Raw genomic sequence first — 26,217 nt, forward strand, 5'->3', positions numbered from 1 at the left:
GATATTTTGAAAACTGCAAGGGACTTTGGGACAATTATGAGCAAACGCCGCTTTCAGGACTTGGCATATGTTGGGTATAAAAATTCGTAATTTAAAACTGCGAATACATGCAGAGAGCCAGAATTTGGCTCCAAAATATTGCTCAGGCCTCGAAATTGGGATGTTTGGGATATTTTGAAAACTGCAGGAGAGTTTGTGCAAAATGTGACTCACTGCCGCTTTCAGTACTTGGCATATGTTGGGTATAAAAAGTCGTAATATCAAACTGCGAATACTTGCATAGAGACAGAATTTGGCTCCAAAATATGACTCAGGCCTCGAAATTGGGATGTTTGGGATATTTTGAAAACTGGAGGGAGGTTTGGGACAAATGTGACCAAACGCCGCTTTCAGTACTTGGCATATGTTGGGTATAAAAAGTTGTAACTTAAACCTGCGAATAAGTGCAGAGAGCCAGAATTTGGCTCCAAAATATGGCTCAGGCCTCGAAATTGGGATATTTGGGATTTTTCGAAAACTGCATAGGAGTTTGTGCAAAATGTGACTCATTGCGGCTTTCAGGACTTGGCATATGTTGGGTATAAAAAGTCGTAATATCAAACTGCGAATACGTGCATTAGAGCCAGAATTTGGCTCCAAAATATGGCTCAGGCCTCGAAATTGGGATGTTTGGGATATTTTGAAAACTGGAGGGAGGTTTGGGACAAATGTGACCAAACGCCGCTTTCAGTACTTGGCATATGTTGGGTATAAAAAGTCGTAACTTAAAACTGCGAATACGTGCAGAGAGCCAGAATTTGGCTCCAAAATATGGCTCAGGCCTCAAATTGGGATATTTGGGATATTTCGAAAACTGCAGGGGAGTTTGTGCAAAATGTGACTCACTGCCGCTATCAGGACTTGGCATATGTTTGGTATAAAAAGTCGTAATATCAAACTGCGAATACTTGCATAGAGCCAGAATTTGGCTCCAAAATATGACTCAGGCCTCGAAATTGGGATGTTTGGGATATTTTGAAAACTGGAGGGAGGTTTGGGACAAATGTGACCAAACGCCGCTTTCAGTACTTAGGCATATGTTGGGTATAAAAATTCGTAACTTAAAACTGCGAATAAGTGCAGAGAGCCAGAATTTGACTCCAAAATATGGCTCAGGCCTCGAAATTGGGATACTTTGGGATTTTTCGAAAACTGCAAAGGAGTTTGTGCAAAATGTGACTCATTGCGGCTTTCAGGACTTGGCATATGTTGGGTATAAAAAGTCGTAATATCAAACTGCGATAACGTGCATAGAGCCAGAATTTGGCTCCAAAATATGGCTCAGGCCTCGAAATTGGGATGTTTGGGATATTTTGAAAACTGGAGGGAGGTTTGGGACAAATGTGACCAAACGCCGCTTTCAGTACTTAGCATATGTTGGGTATAAAAAGTCGTAACTTCAAACTGCGAATACGAACAGAGAGCCTGAATTTGGCTCCAAAATATGGCTCAGGCCTCGAAATTGGGATATTTGAGATATTTCGAAAACTGCAGGGAAGTTTGTGCAAAATGTGACTCACTGCCGCTTTCAGGACTTGGCATATGTTGGGTATAAAAAGTCGTAATATCAAACTGCGAATACATGTAGAGAGCCAGAATTTGGCTCCAAAATATGGCTCAGGCCTCGAAATTGGGATGTTTGTGATATTTTGAATACTGGAGGGAGATTTGGGACAAATGTGACCAAACGCCGCTTTCAGCACTTGGCATATATTGGGTATAAAAAAGTCGCAATTTCAAACTGCGAATACTTGCAGAGAGCCAGAATTTGGCTCCAAAATATGGCTCAGGCCTCGAAATTAGGATATTTGGGATATTTTGAAAACTGTAGGGGAGTTTGTGCAAAATGTGACTCACTGCCGTTTTCAGTACTTGGCATATGTTGGGTATAAAATTCGTAATATGAAACTGCGAATACGTGCAGAGAGCCAAAATTTGGCTCCAAAATATGGCTCAGGCCTCGAAATTGGGATGCTAGGGATATTTTGAAAACTGCAGAGGAGTTTGTGCAAAATCTTACTAATTGCTGCTTTCAGGACTTGGCATATGTTGGGTATAAAATTCGTAATATGAAACTGCGAATACGTACAGAGAGCCAGAATTTGGCTCCAAAATACTGCTCAGGCCTCGAAATTGGGATGTTTGGGATATTTTGAAAACTGCAGGGGAGTTTGTGCAAAATGTGACTCACTGCCGTGTCCAGTACTTGGCATATGTTGGGTATAAAAGGTAGTAATATCAAACTGCGAATACGTGCATAGAGCCAGAATTTGGCTCCAAAATATGGCTCAGGCCTCGAAATTGGGATGTTTGGGATATTTTGAAAACTGGAGGGAGGTTTCGGAAAAATGTGACCAAACGCCGCTTTCAGTACTTGGCATATGTTGGGTATAAAAAGTTGTAATTTTAAACTGCGAATACATGCAGAGAGCCAGAATTTGTTTCCAAAATATGGCTCAGGCCTCGAAATTGGGATATTTGGGATCTTTTGAAAACTGCAGGTAGGTTTGGGACAAATGTGACCAAACGCCGCTTTCAGTACTTGGCATATGTTGGGTATAAAAAGTCGTAATGTCAAACTGTGAATACGTACAGAGAGCCTGAATTTGGCTCCAAAATATGGCTCAGGCCTCGAAATTGGGATGTTTGGGATATTTTGAAAACTGCAGGGGGGACTGGGACAAATGTGACCAAACGCCGCTTTCCGTACTTGCCATATGTTGGGTATAAAAAGTCGTAATTTCAAACTGCGAATACGTACAGAGAGCCTGAATTTGGCTCCAAAATATGGCTCAGGCCTCGAAATTGGGATGTTTGGGATATTTTGAAAACTGCAGGGGAGTTTGTGCAAAATGTCTCTCTGCCGCTTTTAGTACTTGGCATATGTTGCGTATAAAAAGTCGGAATTTCGAACTGCGAATACGTGCACAGAGCCAGAATTTGGCTCCAAAATATTGCTCAGGCCTCGAAATTGGGATGTTTGGGATATTTTGAAAACTGCAGGGGAGTTTGTGCAAAATGTGACTCACTGCCGTGTCCAGTACTTGGCATATGTTGGGTATAAAAGGTAGTAATATCAAACTGCGAATACGTGCATAGAGCCAGAATTTGGCTCCAAAATATGGCTCAGGCCTCGAAATTGGGATGTTTGGGATATTTTGAAAACTGGAGGGAGGTTTCGGAAAAATGTGACCAAACGCCGCTTTCAGTACTTGGCATATGTTGGGTATAAAAAGTTGTAATTTTAAACTGCGAATACGTGCAGAGAGCCAGAACTTGTTTCCAAAATATGGCTCAGGCCTCGAAATTGGGATATTTGGGATATTTTGAAAACTGCAGGGAGGTTTGGGACAAATGTGACCAAACGCCGCTTTCAGTACTTGGCATATGTTGGGTATATAAGTCGTAATTTCAAACTGTGAATACGTACAGAGAGCCTGAATTTGGCTCCAAAATATGGCTCAGGCCTCGAAATTGGGATGTTTGGGATATTTTGAAAACTGCAGGGGAGTTTGTGCAAAATGTCTCTCTGCCGCTTTCAGTACTTGGCATATGTTGCGTATAAAAAGTCGGAATTTCGAACTGCGAATACGTGCAGAGAGCCTGAATTTGGCTCCAAAATATGGCTTAAGACTCGAAACTGGGATTGTTTGGGATATTTTGAAAACTGCATGGGGGATTGGGACAAATGTGACCAAACGCCGCTTTCAGCACTTGGCATATTTTGGGTATAAAAAGTCGTAATATCAAACTGCGAATAAGTGCATAGAGCCAGAATTTGGCTCCAAAATAGGGCGTCCATTAGGGAGGCTCCGGCCTCCCCCGGTGCTGTGAGCCCCAGGGTAGCTGCAGTGAGCACACACTGGCCCAAAAAAGCCAGCTGAATTCAAAGATGAGCTCCAGGCGAGGTGTGGAAAGAAAGTCCAGCCAGGAGCGTTCAATCTGCGCGCCAAGATGGCCGACCTTTCGGGCGGGAATCTCTTCCACAATTAAATCTTTTATTGTAGAGCTGTTGACAACATACTTTTATCTCAACTTAAGTTTTCGCCACGCATAATTTTTTCTCATTTGGAAAATACATTATCATCTTCACTATAAATGACTACTATAGCGTGTCATTTCTGCTCACAGTCATCTCTAAATGAAATGATTACAAATATTTCCCAAGACATAAACTGCCTCATCCAGCCCGCCTCTTCCCTCATTCCAAATCCACAAACCCAACAACAATCCTCCAACTTCATGGGAAGGTCAAGCTTCCCATGACCTTGGAGTCATTGGATATGGGTTTGTGGATGACCTGACCTAGCAGTTTATGCCTTTGGGGAGATCTCCCCCCCCCCCTGGCATATGCATTAATGAGATATAATGCATATGCCAGCCAGTCCAAGTCTGAAGATAATTCTTCTTAAGGTTCTTGAGATAATTCTCCTATCTCTCAATTTATTCTTTACCTACTCTTCACAGCAAGTCTTTGTCACCCACATTGAACAATATTCTAAGTCTTCACTACCCCAAAACTTGCCTCACTACCCAGCTTTTTCCTTACCATACATCTTTGATACCCATCATTTGGTTTGTATTAAACATTCAAGGTTAAATGTTTGCCCTTGATCACCTAGCAGCAATTGAGGATACAGATGTAAGCTGATTGGAGAGTCGCGTTCTGAGTGTAAACTAGTAGAACGTAAGTCAAGAAACTGCAGATGGCCTATTGTCCTGCACGTGGCACTTCCTATTTATATCCACCTACACTCATTCATATACGTCTAACCTAAGCTTCAACTTATCGAAGATTCCTATGCCTATTATGATCCAGTAATATGGATCCAGTGATCCAGTAGTATGAACCACAATCGATTTGAGAATGGTCCAGGACGGACCGAAACGTCGTCGTCCCTTCACCTTCTAGTGTGTGGTCTGGTCAACATACTTCAGCCACGTTATTGTGACTCGTCGTCTGCACAAGATCCAGTAATTTGTTCCACAAATCCACAACCCAGTTACCAAACCAGTATTTACCCAGGTATTTCCTAAATCTGAACTTATCTTCATTTAAAGCTTTATCAATAGCTTCCTTGTTATGCCCATTCATCCACTTGTACTCTTCAATCATGTCAAGTTAAGGTTTTTCCAACATCTCTTTATACGGAAGCTTTCTAATTTACGGGATTAACTTTGTCATCCTAACTGACGTGTTCTAGTGAATTATGTCCATTCTTTAGTTTGGCGATCAAAACTGAACTGCATAATCTAAATGGGACCTAAAAACAATACGTTAATAAACCCAGCCGACTTATTGCTAACTCTTCTATAAATAAATCTATGGGAAAGAAAAGCTCTCAGCCTGCTAACAAGAGTGTACAAATCCATAAGGGCCGGGACGAGGATTCAAACCTGCATCCGAGAGCATCCCAGACGCTCCTGTAATCGACTGAGCTACGACATGGTCAAAAGGAGTTGAAACCGAAGTTCTACTGAACTTACTGGGTCCTGCAGCCTCTCCGAGGCGCAAACCAGTGTTAGTGTAACAAGAATGTGAAGTTTTCTACGTCCATCTAGTTCCACCCGCTCCTCCCCAGAACTAGTTGTTAAATAAGCACTTTACCTTGACTCCTCTGATCCAACACTTGTCCACACGTGTCACACTTCTGAAAAAATATTTTTTACATATATTTAGGGCAAGTATAAGTAATTATCAAAAGAATGCACCAAACCAGGAAGGCTATGTAGCACCAGGGTAAGTATAAACAGTTTATTTCAAATACAATCGAGTAGGAAAATATAATTATGAATTTCAAGAACACTGGAACCAATCACTGGAAAAGGTGAAACTGCAATGGAGATTAATTACAGATTGTAACAACAATAGCGAGTAGGCAAGACTGCAATAGCCTAACGGAATACATTTTTGTCTTGGACTCATGAGGCTATGGTAAAGCATCAATGTTCTTTTAAAGTTACATAGAAACACATTATCTTAATAGGGTTTTCCACTAAAAACAAACCTTTAGCTAATCTTAGATAAACGTACTGTGTATTATTCATTTATTTAGCTGTGTATTGGCCTAAATTATATAAACAACATGCTTAAAACCTCTCAAGTACAGTATATGGTCCATGAGCACCAAACCAACGTTAGAAGTCTAGTGGTTACATTGTCAAAAATAAACATTTACAGGTGAAACCATTTTATATCGCAGAGTAAACAAGATGGAAACAATTATCTTCCACATTTATTTGCACAATTGCCATCCTGATATGACCACTCCATCGCCCTAGTCGTTAACACACTAAGTGCAGGCGATGAGTCACAATATCGTGGCTGAAGTAGTTTGACCAGACCACACACTAGCAGGTGAAGGGATGACGACGCTTCGGTCCGTCCTGGACCATTCTCAAGTGGACTTGAGAGTGGTCCAGGACCGAAACGTCGTCGTCAACACACTAAACAATCTAGGGTGACTTGTTGCTAAACATTACAAGTCACCTTTAGCTTAGCTACAAGACACGTTGTGCATATTATCAAACTACCTTTAATGTCATAATGCAGCAGTTTGCGCACTCAAAATACATATAGACAAACTCCTCAGGAACCGTAGGGGAACCTTTGACAAGCCGCCGGCTTCCTGTTGCCGTAGAGGGCACTATGGAGAAATGGTGGCCCTCTGGTAAATTTAAGTCAATATTACCTAGGAGTTATGATGTACCAGCCATTGAACATCTGGGACTCAGTTAATATGAAAACAATCCTTAAGAATAGTTAAACGAATCTTTGACTTAAACGAACAACATTGAATATTCAACTGTACGAGTCTCTGTTGTGGTCCCATCTGGCCTACTGTGTCCTAATATGGAAACTTCACTTCAAAAACACATCAATGATTTTCCGCTTTGGAGAAAGTTCAAGACAGCAACAACAATCATGCCAGAACTTGTTCAACTGTCACTACCACGAATCTTTGAAGGACTAACACTATAAATATTTAAATTGTTATAGAGTTTGATAGATTACCCTAGAAATTTTCCTAGAAATTACCTCCTTAATATTATCTGTTAGATTAAGGCCTTGCCCGAAGCGCTATGCGTACTAGTGGCTTTACAAGAATGTAAACACATCATGCTATGTACTCTCAGAAACCCAATGTAACTTCTTGTAGATATATAAATAAATAAATAACAGCCGAGGCCTTAGTAATACTATTTTAATGCATTGCTTTATACTTTGTAAAGTCTTTTAGAGAAGTGCTTTGTATTTATAACCTCCAACTTGGTCAGTATTACAAATTAAAAAAAAAAATGATAATACTGACCAAATTGGAGGGTATTAATACAGACCACTTCTCTAAAATGAAATATTTGACACAGACAGGCTGGACAACAGCTTCAAGCTCAACAAGCCACAATGTAACACAGAAAATAGATGTGTTGTTTCCCCCATAGGATTATTAACCCATGAACCCGCTTAACCACTCAAGTCGTAAATGCCGAGTCATTCCTCTTGTTCACACTATACACAAGACAAATCCTCAATAAAATAAGGGTGGAGGGAGTAGGAAGGCTGACCTTTGACAAGGCGCCGCCGTCCTGTCCCCGTCGAGGCCACTGTAGATGGTGGCCCTTAGGTCAATTCATCATACGAGCCCTTCTCCTTCCATCATTCTGAATCATGCTCATCATACTGACCTGCACCCCCTCAATCCCCTCCCCCCCTCCACCACCATCTTCACACAATCTGTGGCCAAAATTTCTCGTTTTATTCAGATTTTCATCAAAATATGTCGAAGATTTCTCTTTGGGTTGTTTTAAGGGGCCTGACAGCCGAGTGGACAGCGCTTCGGATTCGTAATCCTGAGGTTCCGGGTTCGATCCCCGGTGGAGGATGAAACAAATGGGCACTTTCTTTCACCCTGATGATCCTGTTCAGCTATCAGTAAATAAGTACCTGGGAGTTAGACAGCTGCTACGGGCTGCTTCCTGGGGATGTGTAAGAAAAAGAAGGCCTGGTCGAGGACCGGGCCGCGGGGGCCGCTAAGCCCCGAAATCATCTCAAGATAACCTTAAGATTGCTGGCTAACTACTGGCATGGCTATTAAGGCCACCACAAGTAAGTAAGTAAGTAATTATCAAAAGAAGGCACCAAACCGGGAAGGCTATGTAGCACCATCAAATACGCAAAATAATCAGAGGGCGCTAAATATCACCAAGGATGCCAATACGAGAACAAAAACGCATAAGGCGAACGATATCAAAAGTATCCGAGTCACCAAGAATTCTATCGAGGGATAGGTGACCGCGAGGGGCGGTCGGAAAGCAAGACACACGCTCGTCCTGGAAGTCAGGACATTCAAGAAGGACATGCACGACCGTAAGAGGGACAATGCAACTAGGACAATAAGGAGCAGGGCGGCGCTCCATCAAGTGACCATGGGTTAAGCGAGTATGGCCAATACGCAACCTCGCCAGAGCTGTTTCCCACCGCCGGTTACAGTGGAAGGAGGACGGCCACGAGGAAACACAACATTTAAGAGTACGTAGCTTGTTACCAGTAACAGACAACCAAGAAGCCTGCCAACGGGTAAGGACTGAGGAATGGATAACCAGGTAAAAGTCGGAATACGGAATGCCTTTACGAGAGATGGGACAAGAGCGGACAGCTTCCTTAGCGGCAGCATCCACACGCTCATTTAAAGACACGCCAATATGGCTGGGAACCCAACAAAACTCAACCGACTTAAATTTACTGTGAACGAGAAACAGCCAATGCTGGATCTCGACAACTACTGGATGAACTGGATTAAAGCACCCGAGAGCCATGAGGGCACTACGAGAGTCAACAACAACCACAAAGGAAGACTGACAACGAGAAAGCAGGAGACGAAGAGCATAGAGAATAGCATAAAGTTCCGCTGTAAAGATGCTAGTCTCCGGAGGCAAGCGACACATATAAGTGCGATCAGGAAAAACAACAGAGTAGCCAACACCGTCCGCTGACTTAGACCCATCGGTGAAGACAGAAACGGAGCGGGAGTGAGAAGAAAAGTGCTCGAGGAAAAGGCGTTTTAGAACCGTAGGAGGGGTAAAAGCTTTAGTGATATGAGTCAAGGATGTACAAAACCGCGGAAGAGGGACCCTCCACGGGGGCAAAGAAGGAACAACACGAGGAGAAACATCAGAAATACGAACGGAAAGAGAATCCTGTAGGCGAGATAACCGGACAGAAAGAGGGAGGTGGCGAAGAGGAACAGGAACCGCAGGAGGGGTAAAAGTTAAAGCACGACAGAGGCGAGAGGAAGGATGTTGCAAGGACCGCGCAAGATAGCGAAGACAGTAGCGATCACGGCGGTCCTGGAGAGACAGGAAGCCAGTGTCAACATACAAGCTAAGGACGGGAGTCGAACGAAAGGCACCAGAACTGAGGCGCAACCCAGTATGGTGCAAAGCATCAAGACGGCGAAGAGTAGAAGGAGAAGCAGACGAGTAAGCAGGGCAACCATAATCGAGCTTAGACAGGACGAGAGAGGAATGTAAAGCAAGGAGAGTGCGCCTATCTGCCCCCCAAGAAGTATGGGACAAGACCCGAAGGAGGGTAAGGGCCTTAGAGCACTCAACACGGAGGTAAGAGATATGGGGACACCAAGACAAACGAGTGTCAAGGAATAACCCCAAAAGCTTCGCGGAATCTTTGTATTCAAGGGGATGACCATAAAGTGACAAAGAGGGACGAAGAACAACCCGTTTCCGCGTAAAAGTCATGGCACAAGTCTTAGAAGTAGAGAACTTGAAGCCATGACCTGTGGCCCAAGACGACACGGCATCAATTGCAAGTTGAAGCCGGCGTTGAAGGAGAGGCGAATCATCACCCTGACAACAAAGGGTAAGATCATCGACATAGAGAGCGGAGAAGACACCAGAAGGAAGAGAGGAAAGAAGACCATTGAGGGCAACCAGAAAAAGAGTAGTGCTCAGAACACTACCCTGGGGCACACCTTCGTATTGCTGAAAAGAGGGAGAGAGAGCGGTACCAAGGCGCACCCGAAAGGAACGACGAGAGAGGAAGCTGCGGAGAAAGAGAGGGAGATGACCACGAAGGCCAAAAGAATGAAGTTGAGATAGGATATGATAACGCCAAGTGGTGTCGTAAGCCTTTTCTAGGTCAAAAAGGACGGCAACAACGGAGGTCTTCGCAGCAAAAGCAGTACGAATATAGACCTCCAAGTTCACCAGGACATCTGTCGTGCTGCGGCACTTGCGGAAACCAAATTGAGAAGGGGAGAGGAGGTGATGGTGTTCCAGGAACCACATCAGACGAACGTTAACCATACGTTCAAAGAGTTTGCAGACACAACTTGTGAGAGCAATAGGGCGAAAGTCCTTAGGGGAAGTACCCAGAGACCCCGGTTTGCGAACAGGGAGGACAACGGCATCGAGCCAGTCCTCAGGGACTGACGACGACTCCCAGATCCGATTATACAGACTCAGTAAATACTGAGACGTGCTCGGAGGGAGATGGCGAAGCATCTCATAATGAATACCATCGGAGCCCGCCGCCGTAGAACCGCAGAGGGCCAGGGCAGAACGAAGTTCAGAGAGAGAGAAGGGATCATTATAGGGAAGCTGAAGAGGAGTGCAGAAATCTAAAGGACGAGACTCAAGGACAGGTTTACGAAGAAGGAAAGATTGGGGAAGATGAAGACCAGAGCTAACAGAAGAAAAGTGGGAACCCAGTTCGGAAGCGACCTGCAACGGGTCCGCCACAAGAGTATCATGGAGGTGAAGGACCGGTGAAACATCTGGAACGAACTTACCCGCTATCTTGCGGATACGCTTCCAGATCTGGGCCAGAGGGGTTTCGGACGTAATTGTCGAGACATAAGATGCCCAACATTCACGTTTAGCCGTACGGATGGCCCTACGGGCCACCGCACTCGCTTTCCGAAAGAAAAGAAAAGAATCGGTCGTCTGCCTATGGCGGTGCCTCTTCCAGGCTGCACGCTTACAGCGGACAGCCCGAGCACAGTCCGCATTTCACCAGGGAACGCACTTCCGTGGACCCCGAGAGGAAGAGCGAGGGATAGAGCGGAGGGCAGCGTTGAAGACAGTGTCATGAAAAAGGAGGAGAGCGCGAGAGAGAGGCAGAAGGGAGAGGTCAGAGAGAGCAGCACTGAGGGTAAATAGGTTCCAGTCCGCCTTAGCAAACTGCCACCTAGGGAAAGAGAGGGAAGGGCGAAAAGAGAAAAAGGAAACAAGGATGGGGAAATGATCACTTCCATGGAGGTCATCAAGAACCTGCCACGTGAAATCTAAGTAAAGAGAAGAAGAGCAGAGAGAAAGATCAAGACAAGAAAGGGTGCGAGTTCGAGAGTCCAAATGAGTGGGCTCACCAGAATTCAGAAGAGACAGGGAAGAAGAGAGGAGAAACGGCTCAAGGAGGCGACCCCGGGTATTCGTCAGAACGTCACCCCAAAGAGAATGACGACAATTGAAGTCACCCAGCAGGAGCACAGGCTCCGGCAAGGAGTCTAGGTGGTGTTTCAAATCAGGAAGAGAGAGCGGGACACTCGGGGGGAGATAAATGGAACAAACTGTGTACCATTTCCCCACAAAGATACGAGCAGCAGAACAATGGAGAGGCGAAGGAAAAAGTAAAGGAACAAAGGGAACATCAGCCCGAATCAAGAGAGCAGAAGAATTAGAAGCCCCAGCAATGGCTGGGGGGGGGGGAGAGAAAGGAATAGCCACGAAAACGACCAGGACGAGCACCAAGCATTGGCTCCTGGAGACAGACACAAAGGGGCGAAAACCGCGAAACCAGAAGTTGGAGTTCGAGGAAATTGGCGTAATAACCTCGAACGTTCCATTGAAGAATGGACAACGACGAGAAGAGAAAGGACAAAAACAAAGAACAAGGAAGAAACAAAGGCGAAAGACCAACAGAGCACGTTAAAGAATATCAGGGTCGGGATCAGGGTCAGCAAAGTCAGGGTTAGGGGGCATGGGTAAACTGAGCAAAGACGGAGGGAAGGAAACGGGAGAACAGATCAGAGGTGGGCGGGCAGGGTCCGGAGGAGGAGGAGGAAGAGGAGGAGACAACGGAGAGGAGCAGTCAAGGACAGCAGCAGGAAGAGGGGGAGTAGAAAGAGGGGAGCGCACCCCAGCAAGAGCAGCAACCGAAAGGGAAGCAGGGGCCAAAGAAACCTCCATAGCAGGAACAGGGGGCGCAAGCACCGAAACGGGAGGGGAAGGAGCAACAGAGCCAGGAGGAGGAGCTGAGGAAGAAAGCGAAGCCTTCTTACCCGCCGGGGAAGAGGAAGGAGAGGAGCCAGGCTTACGCTTCTGACTTAAAGAGACCGGTGTCCCAGCAACTACGTACCGGGCAACGGATTCCAGTGTCTCAACCGGAGAAGCCGAACGAGAGCACACACGACGGCCGTTAGGAGAGCGATGGACATCCGCCTGCACCGACAGGCGGCGGGGAGAGCCGATAGATGGAGGAAGAGGATGGGAAGGAGGATCGGAGGGGGACGAGGAAGAAGACACAGGAGACATGACAGACCGGGTTGAAAGAAGGGGAACCCCAGACAGAGGACCAGGAGGGGGACCCCTCGGGAAAGAACTCAAAGGAACAGAGGAGGGGGCAGTGGGAGTATCAGGGTCCAAGGCCCGGAAACGGTTGAGAGTCTGAGGAAGGGGGGAAGGACGAGGAGAGGAAGAGCGCAACACGCGAGCATAAGAGATGTTAGTATAAGGCGGGAGCCGGCGAACCTGGCGCCTCGCCTCAGGAAAAGACAAACGCTCCCGGTGCTTCAGGTTAAGGACGGCCGCCTCAAGCTTGTAATGTACACAGGCACGGGAGAACGTAGGATGGGCCTCACCGCAGTTGAGGCAGCGAGCTTGGGGAGAAGTGCACCCCGACTTAGAGTGACCTTCACTCCCACACAAAGGACAGAGAGAGACAGTCCCAGAGCAGCGGAGGGCACCATGCCCAAACCTCCAGCACTTATTACAAAGTCGAGGAGAAGGAATATACTCCTGGACAGAGCACCTAGCACCAGCAAGAATGACAGAGGATGGAAGGGTCCTACCATCAAAGGTGATCTTCACAACGCGAAGGGGTTGACGGCGACGACCACGAGGGGGACGAGTAAACGAGTCAACCTGGAGGACAGAATGGCCTTGGGCATCAAGGATATGCCGAATATCATCGTGGCAATCCTGCAGATTCCGAACACCGGTTGCAACATGGGGTGGGAGGAGAATAGTGCCAACACTGGAATTCATCTGAACGTTCTTGGAGACCCGAACAGGGATCTCGCCAAGGCAAGATAAGGCAGCCAAGCGGGAAGCCGCATCCTGAGAAGGAGCAGCAACGACACGTGTACCGAGACGAGTGGGGTTGAAAGTAACACACGCATCCACGGAATCTACAAGATGCCGATGGAGGGAGAAATCGTCAGGAGGCGCAGAATCAAGAGGGAGGAGATCAAAGTATTTGGCCCATGAAGCAGGACCAAACAAGGCCTGATACGCATCAGCACGGGAAGGAATCGAGCGAGTGCGGTTGGGGCGCGAACGGCGTTGAGAACCCCTAGAGAGAGAGGGGTCAAAAGGCGCAGTAGTCACAACGAAAGACTTAGCCACACCAGGGGACGAAGTGGTCACCACCGGGGGCTGGAGGCTCGACCCAACCTCAGAGGAGGGAGGGGAGCTGGGGGAAGAAGTCAGGACGGTCAAAGGAGGAGCAAGGTCGGGGCCCAACGCAGCGGGAGCTACAGAGCCTGGTCTTCCAATACAGGCCGACTCGGGGGCTTGGTCGCCCACCCCACGAGCCTGAGAGGGTACAACGGAAACATTCAACGACATAGAGACGAAAAGTGAAAAATTCATCCACGAATGTGCCCCCATACCCACCATGGAGCCACAATTAGAGGCAGGACACCCAACAGGAAGCTATCGCCGATCATGCCGGGGCCCCCTAGGGGTGCATCGTGAGTATACGCCCCACAAACGCCACCTTAAGAACCGTCAGTCCGTCGAGATCGGGTTCAGCGACGAAAGGGGGATTGACAATAAAAGGTTCCCCTCGCTCGAGACGTCGGGTACTACAGTTCTACGGGTGCAAGAGTATGCCTCCTCAAGCACCCGGGCGTCAAAATAGAAGAAGTCCAAAGAAATAATCCAAAACAAGCAAAAGGTCGGCAGGAAACGACAAGCAGATAGGAGAAGAGGGGGGAGAAAAACGAAACATAAGGAAAAGGAAAAGCGATCCGGCACAATTGGAGAAGACAGCAGCAGGAGTGCAAGGCCAGAAAAGGACAGAGGACTGCCCAACGGAGCATCACACTCCGGCAGCCGTCCACCAAGCCCCCTCACGACGCCAACGGGCCGGAAGGGGAGGGGGAAGGCCACCACAAGCGCCCTAATGACTTAACTAGCGGGTACACCTATGGCTGCCACCTGACAGTCACCTCTATATTTTGTCTAGATACATATAATATACAAAATAATAACGAATAACAACATGAAGTACACACCCCGAACAATCCTTCCTATATTATGATTGATTAATGATATCTGTAACACATTTATTTTTTACTCACTGGTAATCAACGTGACGCTTGCCAGGCGGGGGCTGGTCGACAAATGAGCCACACGTTAAGAAGTTGGACTCCCAGACGCGCCACTCACCCTTACTTCACTATAATATCTAAAGTGTCAACCTCTAATACAGTTAAGCATCTGACCACCAGAGACGCTAATGTTCCCCTATTATTACGCCATCCATATAATGATTGCTCTCATTATTCATTGTTGCAACGTGTAAATACATTCATGTTCTGTAGTGACAGTGTCAGACCTCGAAGGAAGAATTGAAACACCCTTCTGAAGATGTATTAATAAATACGAAAATACTTAAGGAAATTCCTGTTTCAGTTCTTTTCGTGGTCTGACACTGTCACATTTTCATCACGTGTTAATTGTCGTGATTTACACGCAGATTTTGTAGTGTATATACGACAACTTCCGGAACGTAATGAGTGGCGGATTTAGTCTAAACAATAATATATGCGTTTTGTTTTTAGTGCCAAATTATCTGGCAAATATACATTTGGAGATGTTGCTCAATCCTTCCTGTAGCCCAGTCTTTCCTGTAGCCCAATCCTTCCTGTAGCCCAATCCTTCCTGTAGACTAATCCTTCCTGTAGCCCAATCATTCCTGTAGCCCAATCCTTCCTTCCAAATCCGATTTGTAATATAATATTATTGGAGGTGTTGTGGTTTCTGTTCTAGGTTCAGGATTGTACCTGGTCCAGGTGTCATCTCATGTCGCGTTTATTTATTTGTTGCTATATCCATTGTTCACCAACACTTCAGTTAACTTTCAAACTCCCTACTCACGTTGCTCCATTCTGAGCAGTGGGTAAGGGCTCGACGAATATAAGTGTTTAGAACACTGGCTTTGTGTCTTTGGGAGCACTCACTTCTACTGTTTAGGCATAATCCTATGTTTGTAGGCTTAGTATATACGCTACTGCTTAGAGATGCTCCTGTTAAATTGTGTGTTTATTTGTCTACTTATACTGAATCCTTTTAAAGTGTGTCCTTATCTGTCATTTGCATCAAACCTCATCCCTCCCACTTACCTGTTTGGCAGTGAGTTCTCCGGAGGTAAGCGACACATATAAGTGCGATCAGGAAAAACAACAGAGTAGCCAACACCATCAGCAGACTTAGACCCATCAGTGAAGACAGAAACGGAGCGGGAGTGAGAAGAAAAGTGCTCAAGGAAAAGGCGTTTTAGAACCGTAGGAGGGGTAGAAGCTTTAGTGATACGGGTCAAGGATGTACAAAACCGCGGAAGAGGGACTTTCCACGGGGGCAAAGAAGGAACAACACGAGGAGAAACACTAGAAATACGAATGGAAAGAGAGACCTGTAGGCGAGATAACCGGACAGAAAGAGGGAGGTGGTGAAGAGGAACAGGAACCGCAGGAGGGGTAAAAGTTAAAGCACGACAGTGGCGAGAGGAAGGATGTTATAAGGACCGCGCAAGATAGTGAAGACAGTAGCGATCACGGCGGTCTTGGAGAGACAGGAAGCCAGTGTCAACGTACAAGCTAAGGACGGGAGTCGAACGAAAGGCACCAGAACTGAGGCGCAACCCAGTATGGTGCAAAGCATCAAGACAGCGAAGAGTAGAAGGAGAAGCAGACGAGTAAGCAGGGCAACCATAATCGAGCTTAGACAGGTCGAGAGAGGAATGTAAAGCAAGGAGAGTGCGCTTATCTGCCCCCCCCCCCAAGAAGTATGGGACAAGACCCGAAGGAGGGTAAGGGCCTTAGAGCACTCAACACGGAGGTAAGAGATATGGGGAGACCAAGACAAGCGAGTGTCAAGGAATAACCCCAAAAGCTTCGCGGAATCTTTGTATTCAAGGGGATGACCATAAAGTGACAGAGGAACGAAGAACGACCCGTTTCCGCGAAAAAGTCATGGCACAAGTCTTAGAAGTAGAGAACTTGAAGCCATGATCGGTGGCCCAAGACGACACGGCATCAATTGCAAGTTGAAGCCGGCGCTGAAGGAGAGGCGAATCATCACCATGACAGCAAAGGGTAAGATCATCGACATAGAGAGCGGTGAGACACACTACCCTGGGGCACACCTTCGTATTGCTGAAAAGAGGCAGAGAGAGGGTACCAAGGCGCACCCGAAAGGAACGACGAGAGAGGAAGCCGCGGAGAAAGAGAGGGAGACGACCACGAAGTCCAAAAGAATGAAGTTGAGATAGAATATGATACCGCCAAGTGGTGTCGTAAGCCTTCTCCAGGTCAAAAAGGACCGCAACAACGGAGGTCTTCGCAGCAAAAGCAGTACGAACATAGACCTCCAAGTTCACCAGGACATCTGTCGTGCTGCGGCACTTGCGGAAGCCAAATTGAGAAGGGGAGAGGAGGTGATGGTGTTCCAGGAACCACATCAGACGAACGTTAACCATACGTTCAAAGAGTTTGCAGACACCACTTGTGAGAGCAATAGGGCGAAAGTCCTTAGGGGAAGTACCCAGAGACCCTGGTTTACGAACAGGGAAGACAACGGCATCGAGCCAGTCCTCAGGGACTGACGACGACTCCCAGATCCGATTATACAGACTCAGTAAATACTGAGACGTGCTCGGAGGGAGATGGCGAAGCATCTCATAATGAATACCATCGGAGCCCGCCGCCGTAGAACCGTAGAGGGTCAGGGCAGAACGAAGTTCAGAGAGAGAGAAGGGATCATTATAGGGAAGCTGAAGATGAGTGCAGAAATCTAAAGGACGAGACTCAGGACAGGTTTACGAAGAAGGAAAGATTGGGAAGATGAAGACCAGAGCTAACAGAAGAAAATTGGGAACCCAGTACAGAAGCGACCTGCAACGGCTCCGCCACAAGAGTATCATGGAGGTGAAGGACCGGTGAAACATCGGGAACGAACTTACCCGCTATCTTGCGGATACGCTTCCAGATCTGGGCCAGAGGAGTTTCGGACGTAATTGTTGAGACATAAGATGCCCAACATTCACGTTTAGCCGTACGGATGGCCCTACGGGCCACCGCACTCGCTTTCCGAAAGAAAAGAAAAGAATCGGTCGTCTGCCTATGGCGGTGCCTCTTCCAGGCTGCACGCTTACAGCGGACAGCCCGAGCACAGTCCGCATTTCACCAGGGAACGCACTTCCGTGGACCCCGAGAGGAAGAGCGAGGGATAGAGCGGAGGGCAGCGTTGAAGACAGTGTCATGAAAAAGGAGGAGAGCGCGAGAGAGAGGCAGAAGGGAGAGGTCAGAGAGAGCAGCACTGAGGGTAAATAGGTTCCAGTCTGCCTTAGCAAACTGCCACCTAGGGAAAGAGAGGGAAGGGCGAAAAGAGAAAGAGGAAACAAGGAGGGGGAAATGATCACTTCCATGGAGGTCATCAAGAACCTGCCACGTGAAATCTAAGTAAAGAGAAGAAGAGCAGAGAGAAAGATGAAGACAAGAAAGGGTGCGAGTCCGAGAGTCCAAATGAGTGGGCTCACCAGAATTCAGAAGAGACAGGGAAGAAAAGAGGAGAAACGGCTCAAGAAGGCGACCCCGGGTATTCGTCAGAACGTCACCCCAAAGAGAATGGCGACAATTGAAGTCACCCAGCAGGAGCACAGGCTCCGGCAAGGAGTCTAGGAGGTGTTTCAAATCAAGAAGAGAAAGCGGGACACTCGGGGGGAGATAAATGGAACAAACAGTGTACCATTTCCCCACAAAGACACGAGCATCAGAACAATGGAGAGGTGAAGGAAAAAATAAAGGAACAAAGGGAACATCAGCACGAATCAAGAGAGCAGAAGAATTAGAAGCCCCAGCAACGGCTGGGGGGGGGAGAAGGAATAGCCACGAAAACGACCAGGACGAGCACCAAGCATCGGCTCCTGGAGACAGACACAAAGGGGCGAAAACCGCGAAATCAGAAGTTGGAGTTCGAGGAAATTGGCGTAATAACCTCGAACGTTCCATTGAAGAATGGACAACGACGAGAAGAGAAAGGACAAAAACAGAGAACAAGGAAGAAACAAAGGCGAAAGAGCAACAGAGCACGTTAAAGAATATCAGGGTCGGGATCAGGGTCAGCAAAGTCAGGGCTAGGGTGCATGGGTAAACTGAGCAAAGACGGAGGGAAGGAAACGGGAGAACAGATCAGAGGTGGGTGGGCGGGGTCCGGAGGAGGAGGAGGAGGAGACAACGGAGAGGAGCAGTCAAGGACAGCAGCAGGAAGAGGAGGGGTAGAAAGAGGGGAGCGCACCCCAGCAAGAGCAGCAACCGAAAGGGAAGCAGGGGCCAAAGAAACCTCCATAGCAGGAACAGGGGGCGTATCAGGGTCCAAGGTCCGGAAACGGTTGTGAGTCTGAGGAAGGAGGGAAGGACGAGGAGAGGAAGAGCGCAACACGCGAGCATAACAGACGTTAGCGTAAGGCGGGAGCCGGCGAACCTGGCGCCTCGCCTCAGGAAAAGATAAACGCTCCCGGTGCTTCAAGTTGAGGACGGCTGCCTCAAGCTTGTAATGGACACACGCACGGGAGAAGGTAGGATGGGCCTCACCGCAGTTGAGGCAACGAGCTTGGGGAGAAGTGCACTCCGACTTAGAGTGACCTTCGCCACTACACAAAGGACAGAGAGAGACAGTCCCGGAGCAGCGGAGGGCACCATGCCCAAACCTCCAGCACTTGTTGCAGAGCCGAGGAGAAGGAATATACTCCTGGACAGAGCACCTGGCACCAGCAAGAATGACAGAGGATGGAAGGGTCCTACCATCAAAGGTGATCTTCACAACACGAAGGGGTTGACGGCGACGACCACGAGGGGGACGAGTAAACGAGTCAACCTGGAGGACAGAATGGCCTTGGGCATCAAGGATATGCCGAATATCATCGTGGCAATCCTGCACATTCCGAACACCGGTTGCAACATGGGGTGGGAGGAGAATAGTGCCAACACTGGCATTCATCTGAACATTCTTCGAGACCCGAACAGGGGTCTCGCCAAGGCAAGATAAGGCAGCCAAGCGGGAAGCAGCATCCTGAGAAGGAGCAGCAACGACACGTGTACCGAGACGAGTGGGGTGGAAAGTAACAGAGGCATCCACGGAATCAACGAGATGTCGATGGAGGGAGAAATCGTCAGGAGGCGCAGAATCAAGAGGGAGGAGATCAAAGTATTTGGCCCATGAAGCCGGACCAAACAAGGCCTGATACGCATCAGCACGGGAAGGAATCGAGCGAGTGCGACCGGGGCGCGAACGGCATTGAGAACCCCTAGAGAGAGAGGGGTCAAAAGGCACAGTAGTCACAACGAGAGACTTAGCCACACCAGGGGACGAAGTGGTCACCACTGGGGGCTGGAGGCTCGACCCAACCACAGAGGAGGGAGGGGAGCTGGGGGAAGAATTCAGGACGGTCAAAGGAGGAGCAAGGTCGGGGCCCAACGCAGCGGGAGCTACAGAGCCTGGTCTTCCAATACAGGCCGACTCGGGGGCTTGGTCGCCCACCCCACGAGCCCGAGAGGGTACAACGGAAACATTCAACGACATAGAAACGAAGAGAAAAATTCATCCACCAATGTGCCCCCATACCCACCATGGAGCCACAATTAGAGGCAGGACACCCAATAGGAAGCTATCGCCGATCATGCCGGGGCCCCCTAGGGGTGCGTCGTGAGTATACCTCCCACAAACGCCACCTTAAGAACCGTCAGTCCGTGGAGATCGGGTTCAGTGACGAAAGGGGGATTGACAATAAAAGGTTCCCCTCGCTCGAGACGTCTGGTACAACAGTTCTACGGGTGCAAGAGTATGCCTCCCCAAGCACCCGGGCGTCAAAATAGAAGAAGTCCAAAGAAATAATCCAAAACAAGCAAAAGGTCGGCAGGAAACGACAAGCAGATAGGAGAAGAGGGGGGAGAAAAACGAAATATAAGGAAAAGGAAAAGTGATCCGGCACAATTAGAGAAGACAGCAGCAGGAGTGCAAGGACAGAGGACTGCCCCACGGAGCATCACACTCCGGCAGCCGTCCACCAAGCCCCCTCACGACGCCAACGGGCCGGATGGGGAGGGGTGGGTATAAAAAAGTCGCCATTTCAAACTGCGAATAAGTACAGAGAGCCAGAATTTGGCACCAAAATATGGCTCAGGCCTCGAAATTTGGATATTTGGGATATTTTGAAAACTGCAAGGGAGTTTGTGCAAAATGTCCCAAACTGCCGCTTTCAGGTCTTAACATATGTTGGGTATAAAAAGTCGTAATTTCAAACTGCGAATACGTGCAGAGAGCAAGAATTTGGCTCTAAAATATGACTAAGGCCTCGAAATTGGGAAGTTTGGGATATTTTGAAAACTGCAGGGGGAGTTTGGGACAAATATGACCGAACGCCGGTTTCAGTACTTGGCATATGTTGGGTATAAAAAGTCGTAATTTCAAACTGCGAATACGTGCAGAGAGCCAGAATTTAGCTACAAAATATGGCTCAGGCCTCGAAATTGGGATGTTTGTGATATTTTGAAAATTGCAGGGGGGATTGGGACAAATGTGACCAAACGCCGCTTGCAGTACTTGGCATATGTTGGGTATAAAAAAGTCTTAATTTCAAACTGCGAATACGTGCAGAGAGCCAGAATTTGGCTCCTAAATGTGACTCAGGCCTCGAAATTGGATAGTTTGGGATATTTTGAAAACTGCAGGGGGGTTTTGGGACAAATGTGACCAAACACCGCTTTCAGTACTTGGCATATGTTGGGTATGAAAAGTCGTAATTTCAATCTGCGAATACGTGCAGAGAGCCAGAATTTGGCTCCTAAATGTGACTCAGGCCTCGAAATTGGATAGTTTGGGATATTTTGAAAACTGCAGGGGAGTTTGGGACAAATATGACCAAACGCCGCTTTCAGTACTTGGCATATGTTGAGTATAAAAAAGTCGTAATTTCAAACTGCGAATACGTGCAGAGAGCCAGAATTTGGCTCCAAAATATGGCTCAGGCCTTGAAATTGGGAAGTTTGGGATATTTTGAAAACTGCAGGGAGGTTTGGGACAAATGTGACCAAACGCTGCTTTCAGTACTTCGCATATGTTGGGTATAAAAAGTCGTAATTTCAAACTGCGAATACGTGCAGAGAAGCAGAATTTGGCTCCAAAATATGGCTCACACCTCGAAATTGGGATGTTTGGGATATTTTGAAAATTGCTGGGGGTATTGGGACAAATGTGACCAAACGCTGCTTTCAGTACTTGGCATATGTTGGGTATAAAAAAGTCGTAATTTCAAACAGCGAGTAAGTGCAGAGAGCCAGAATTTGGCTCCAAAATATGGCTCAGGCCTCGAAATTGAGATATTTGGGATATTTCGAAAACTGAAAGGGAGTTTGTGCAAAATGTCACTCACTGCCACTTTCATGACTTAGCATATTTTGGGTATAAAAAGTCGTAATTTCAAACTGCAAATAGGTGCATAGAGTCAGAATTTGGCTCCAAAATATGGATCAGGTCTCGAAATTGGGATGTTAGGGATATTTTGAAAACTGCAGGGGAGTTTGGGACAAATATGACCAAACGCCTCTTTCAGTACTTGGCATATGTTGGGTATAAAAAAGTCACAATTTCAAACTGCGAATACATGCAGAGAGCCAGAATTTGGCTCCAAAATATGGCTTAGGCCTCGAAATTGGGATAGTTGGGATATTTCGAAAATTGCAGGGGGTATTGGGACAAATGTGACCAAACGTCGCTTTCATTCCTTGGCATATGTTGGGTATGAAAAGTCGTAATTTCAAACTGCGAATACGTGCAGAGAGCCTGAATTTGGCTCCAAAATATGGCCCTGGTCTCGAAATTGGGATGTTTGAGATATTTTGAAAACTGCAGGAAGGTTTGGGACAAATGTGACCTAACGCCGCTTTCAGTACTTGGCATATGTTGGGTATAAAAAGTATTATTTTCAAACTGCGAATAGGTGCAGAGAGCCTGAATTTGGCTCTAATATATGGCTCAGGCCTTGAAATTGAGATGTTTGGGATATTTTGAAAACTGCAGGGGAGTTTGTGCAAAATGTGACTCATTGCCGCTTTCAGTACTTGGCAGATGTTGGGTATGATAAGTCGCAATTTCAAACTGCGAATACGTGCAGAGAGCCTGAATTTGGCTCCAAAATATGGCTCAGGCATCGAAATTGGGAAGTTTGGGATATTTTGAAAACTGCAAGGAAGTTTGGGACAAATATGACCAAACGCCGCTTTCAGTACTTGGCATATGTTGGGTATAAAAAAGTCACAATTTCAAACTGCGAATACGTGCAGAGAGCTAGAATTTCACTCCAAAATATGGCTCAGGCCTCGAAATTGGGATGTTTTGGATACTTTGAAAATTGCAGGGGGGATTGGGACAAATGTGACCAAACGCCCCTTTTAGTACTTGGCATATGTTGGGTATTAAAAAGTCGTAATTTCAAACTGCGAATACGTGCAGAGAACCAGAATTTGGCTCCAAAATATGGCTCAGGCTTCGAAATTGTGATATTTGGGATATTTCGAAAACTGCAGGGGAGTTTGTGCAAAATGTGACCAAACGCCGCTTTTAGGACTTGGCATATGTTGGGTATGAAAATTCGTAATTTCAAACTGCGAATACGTGCAGAGAGCCTGAATTTGGCTCCAAAATATGGCTCAGGCATCGAAATTGGGAAGTTTGGGATATTTTGAAAACTGCAGGGAAGTTTGGGACAAATATGACCAAACGCCGCTTTCAGTACTTGGCATATGTTGGGTATAAAAAAGTCACAATTTCAAACTGCGAATACGTGCAGAGAGCTAGAATTTGACTCCAAAATATGGCTCAGGCCTCGAAATTGGGATGTTTTGGATACTTTGAAAATTGCAGGGGGGATTGGGACAAATGTGACCAAACGCCCCTTTTAGTACTTGGCATATGTTGGGTATTAAAAAGTCGTAATTTCAAACTGCGAATACGTGCAGAGAACCAGAATTTGGCTCCAAAATATGGCTCAGGCTTCGAAATTGTGATATTTGGGATATTTCGAAAACTGCAGGGGAGTTTGTGCAAAATGTGACTCATTGCCGCTTTCAGTACTTGGCATATGTTGGGTATAAAAAAGTCGTAATTTCAACTGCGATTACGTGCAGAGAGCCTGAATTTGGCTCTAAAATATGTCTCAGGCCTCGAAATTGGGATGTTTGGGATATTTTGAAAACCTCAAGGAGGTTTGGGACAATTGTGACAAAATGCCGCTTTCAGTACTTGGCATATGTTGGGTATAAAAAAGTCACAATTTCAAACTGCGAATACGTGCAGAGAGCCAGAATTTGGCTCCAAATTATGGCTCAGGCATCGAAATTGGGATGTTTGGAATATTTTGAAAATTGCAGGGGGGATTGGGCACAAATGTGACCGAACGCCGCTTTCAGTACTTGGCATATGTTGGGTATAAAAAAGTCGTAATTTCAAACTGTGAATACGTGCAGAGAGCCAGAATTTGGCTCCAAAATATAGCTCAGGCCTCAAAATTGGGATCTTTGGGATATTTTGAAAACTGCAGGGGGGTTTGAGACAAATGTGACCAAACGCCCCTTTCAGTACTTGGCATATGTTGGGTATGAAAAGTCGCAATTTCAAACTGCAAATACGTGCAGAGAGCCTGAATTTGGTTCCAAAATATGGCTCAAACTTCGAAATTGGGATATTTGGGATATTTTGAAAACTGCAGGGGAGTTTGTGCAAAATGTCACACACTGCCGCTCTCAGATCTTAGCATATGTTGGGTATAAAAAGTTGTAATTTCAAACTGCGAATACGTGCAGAGAGCCAGAATTTGGCTCCAAAGTATGACTCAGGCCTCGAAATGGGGAAGTTTGGGATATTTTGAAAACAGCAGGGGAGTTTGCGATAAATATGACCAAACGCCGCTTTCAGTACTTGGCATATGTTGGGTATAAAAAAGTCACAATTTCAAACTGCAAATACGTGCTGAGAGCCAGAATTTGGCTCCAAAATATAGCTCAGGCCTCGAAATTGGGATCTTTGGGATATTTTGAAAACTGCAGGGGGGATTAGGACAAATGTGACCAAACGTCCCATTTAGTACTTGGCATATGTTGGGTTTAAAAAAGTCGTATTTTCAAACAGCGAATACGTGCAGAGAGCCAGAATTTGGCTCCAAAATATGGCTCAGGCCTCGAAATTGGAATGTTTGGGATATTTTGAAAACTGCAGGGGGGTTTGGGACAAATGTGACCAAACGCCGCTTTCAGTACTTGGCATATGTTGGGTATGAAAAGTCGTAATTTCAAACTGCGAATACGTGCAGAGAGCCTGAATTTGGCTCCAAAATATGGCTCAGGAATCGAAATTGGGATGTTTGGGATATTTTGAAAATTGCAGTGAGGTTTTGGACAAATGTGACCAAACGCCGCTTTCAGTACTTCGAATATGTTGGGTATAAAAAGTCGTAATTTCAAACTGCGAATACGTGCAGAGAGGCAGAATTTGGCTCTAAAATATGGCTCAGTCCTCGAAATTGGGATGTTTGGGATATTTTGAAAATTGTGGGGGGGATTATGACAAATGTGACCAAAGGCCGCTTTCAGTACTTGGCATATTTTGGGTATAAAAAGTCGTAATTTAAACTGCGAATACGTGCATAGATCCAGAATTTGGCTCCAAAATATGGCTCAGGCCTCGAATCTGGGATGTTTGGGATATTTTGAAAATTGCAGGGGGGTTTGGGACAAATGTGACCAAACGCCTCTTTCAGTACTTCGCATATGTTGGGTATAAAACGTCGTAATTTCAAACTGCGAATACGTGCAGAGAGCCAGAATTTGGCTCCAAAATATGGCTCAGTCCTCGAAATTGGGATGTTTGGGATATTTTGAAAATTGCAAGGGGGACTGGGACAAATGTGACCAAACGCCGCTTTCAGTACTTGGCATATGTTGGGTATGAAAAGTCGAAATTTCAAACTGCGAATACGTGCAGAAAGCCTGAATTTGGCTCCAAAATATGGCTCAGGACTCGAAATTGGGATGTTTGGGATATTTTGAAAATTGCTGTGAGGTTTTGGACAAATGTGACCAAACGATGCCTTCAGTACTTCGCATATGTTGGGTATAAAAAGTCGTAATTTCAAACTGCGAATACGTGCAGAGAGGCAGAATTTGGCTCTAAAATATGGCTCAGTCCTCGAAATTGGGATGTTTGGGATATTTTGAAAATTGTGGGGGGGGATTGGGACAAATGTGACCAAAGGCAGCTTTCAGTACTTGGCATATTTTGGGTATAAAAAATCGTAATTTAAACTGCGAATACGTGCATAGACCCAGAATTTGGCTCCAAAATATGGCTCAGGCCTCGAATCTGGGATGTTTGGGATATTTTGAAAACTGCAGGGGGGTTTGGGACAAATATGACCAAACGCCGCTTTCAGAACTTGGCATATGTTGGTTATAAAAAAGTCGTAATTTCAAACTGCAATACGTTCAGAGAGCCAGAATTTGGCTCCAAAATATGGCTCAGGCCTCGAATTTGGGATGTTTGGGATATTTTGAAAATTGCTTGGGGGATTGGGACAAATGTGACCAAACGCCGCTTTTAGTACTTCGC

General features: G+C 46.5%; 1 protein-coding gene and 1 long non-coding RNA gene across 2 annotated transcripts in view; one reads left to right on the forward strand and one right to left on the reverse strand.

Annotated features, from left to right (window-relative positions):
• The window catches only part of LOC138359925 (uncharacterized), a 386,355-nt gene extending 380,647 nt beyond the window's left edge, over window positions 1-5,708 (reverse strand). Inside the window, exon 1 of the long non-coding RNA XR_011226157.1 lies at window positions 5,648-5,708. This is a non-coding gene — a long non-coding RNA (uncharacterized lncRNA). The remainder of the gene's footprint in view (window positions 1-5,647) is intronic.
• Window positions 1-26,217, forward strand: part of LOC138359921 (uncharacterized) — a 407,357-nt gene that overhangs the window by 207,148 nt on the left and 173,992 nt on the right. The window lies entirely within an intron of this gene.

This window comes from Procambarus clarkii, chromosome 94 (assembly GCF_040958095.1).
Source record: "Procambarus clarkii isolate CNS0578487 chromosome 94, FALCON_Pclarkii_2.0, whole genome shotgun sequence".
Taxonomy (NCBI): Eukaryota; Metazoa; Arthropoda; class Malacostraca; order Decapoda; family Cambaridae; genus Procambarus; species Procambarus clarkii.